The sequence below is a fragment of the Elephantulus edwardii genome, unplaced genomic scaffold, assembly GCF_000299155.1.
Source record: "Elephantulus edwardii isolate Elephantulus edwardi_28Jun2011 unplaced genomic scaffold, EleEdw1.0 scaffold00292, whole genome shotgun sequence".
NCBI lineage: Eukaryota > Metazoa > Chordata > Mammalia > Macroscelidea > Macroscelididae > Elephantulus > Elephantulus edwardii.
This window is the reverse complement of record NW_006400042.1, coordinates 3,127,442-3,129,497: the sequence shown is the minus strand read 5'-3', so window position 1 is coordinate 3,129,497 and position 2,056 is coordinate 3,127,442. Positions and strand designations below refer to the sequence as shown.

At 49.4% G+C, this 2,056-nt stretch overlaps 1 pseudogene; it reads left to right on the top strand.

Moving 5' to 3' along the window:
* Positions 1 to 845: 845 nt before the first annotated feature.
* LOC102872807 lies at positions 846 to 1,190 on the top strand (annotated as a pseudogene).
* The last annotated feature ends 866 nt before the right edge of the window (positions 1,191 to 2,056 follow it).

The window sequence follows — 2,056 nt, the reverse complement described above, 5'->3', positions numbered from 1 at the left end:
AGGACAGAGCGGAGTTTAGGGCTGTTGTACAAAGGGTCGCTATGAGTCGCTAGCGACTCGATGGCACATAACAACAACAACAACACATATCTTGATGATTTTCTTTTGTGGTCTAGTCTGTTTGGAGTTCACTGAATTTCTTAAATGTGGAATTCCTAATTTTTCATGCTATCTGGGAAGTTTTCTTCTCGTACCTCTTCAACAAATTTTTCAGTGCTTTCACTATCTCCCTTGTATCGTGGAATTTCAATCATTCAATCCCTCCTCCCAAGTCTACTCCACTATGCAGCCTTCATTCTAGATTCATGTCATGACAGTAATACCTAATCATATATAACTTTTAAACAGTTCTTTCTCTCATCTGTTTCAGTGCAGAAATGAAATGAGTTTTCTTTTACTTTTCAAAGAGAAGAATGAATTAGAGGGGAGTCGTGGGCAGGGAGAAAAGTGCAGCAATGAATGAATGGAAATTAAAAACAAAACAAAACAAAAACCACCCCACCACACTCACACAAAAACCCAACTACAGTAATAAAAAAAAGTTCCCAAAACAATTATGAGATATCATTTCACTCCAGTAAGAATAGCAAAATTTAGGCAGCTCCGGGCACGCTCAGTGCCCTGGGGCGTGGCCGGAGGGTGGGCCCCTGATGCCGGGGGCCACAGCTCCCGGACCCTGGGGCCGCCGCTCCAGGCCCTGTGCAGCTCCGCACAAAGTTTGGGGCTGCCCCTGCTCCCTCTGATGGCTGGCTGATTTGCAGGGCGGCCTGCAGGGCCACAACAAAAAGTGTGTAAGCCGCCTTGCCACCTCAGGCCTGCTGCTCTGGCGCGGCCCCCGCAGGGGGATGTTGTACAAGCCAAACTTGAACACGCACATGCCCGGCGCTGCCCTCAATGCCCTGGGAGTGTTCACTCTCCATCCACCAGCATGGCCATGTCCTCCCAGTACCGCCAGCTGCTGAGTTACTACAGGCCACCGTCCCTTGGGTACACCCAGGGCACTGGGAACAGTCAGGTGCCACAGAGCAAGTACGCAGAGCTGCTGACCGTCATTGAGGAGCTGGGCAAGGAGATCAGCCCACCTACGCTGGCAGCAAGAGCGTCGTGGAGCGGCTGAAGCGAGGCATCATTCACGCCAGAGATCTGGTCGCGAGTGCTTGGCCGAGACCAAACGGAACACCAGATCCTAGTGCCTCACTGGCCCTCGGGATTGTCCATCTCTTCCCAGGATGAGAAGCGCCCACTCATCTTCCCTGTTTTCTTTGTTTTCAAAGTGCTGACTTTGCAGGCTGTGAACCTCCCATCTCTGAGCGTGGGAGGGTTTGCATTTGGGTAGGATCTGCGTTTTCAGTAGATAGGCATTCCCCAGGTTTGGGTCTCCCTTCCCAAGTCTTGATGTACAAACAGCGAGCGAAGTGACAAGTTCTGTGGCAAACTGTAGATCCCGTGTGTCTCATCTCCCTCTGCTCTCTCACTTACATGAATGTCACCCTACCCTTCACCTCATAAGCTAGTAATAGCAGCCTTCAAGATTTTGTTTGTTCCATGCGCTTTCTTAGTATCTGACCCCTCCAGTGTCCATCCAGCATAGATTCTGCTCAACAAAACTCTTGCTTAAGCATTTGCATGATTTAGAGTGCTTTAAAGTCAATTAAAAACAACACACACACACACACACACACACACACACACACACACACACACAAGTTATAAATACAAAGAACATCAGACCAAATGCATCAAAGACCCTTACTACCCGACAGTTTTCACACAGAGATGGTCTTGGTGATTTGAGTTGTGCGTTAAAGTTGATCACACAACATTGGGGGAAGAAAAAGATTCACAGTGTTGGCATTTTTGTATGTATTTATTACTTGAGGAAGCTTGGGAGGCGAGGTAGGTTTGAAGACTCTGGGCATGTGTGGTGGTTTTCTGGGGCCCAAGAGGAGGTTGGCAGCGTGGACCTGCCAATGAACTAGGGATCTGGGGTAGGGAGTTTGCCAGCATTTGGGCGTGGTGGGCTGGAAAGGCACTGTAGGGCCCAAGGGCCGGTGGC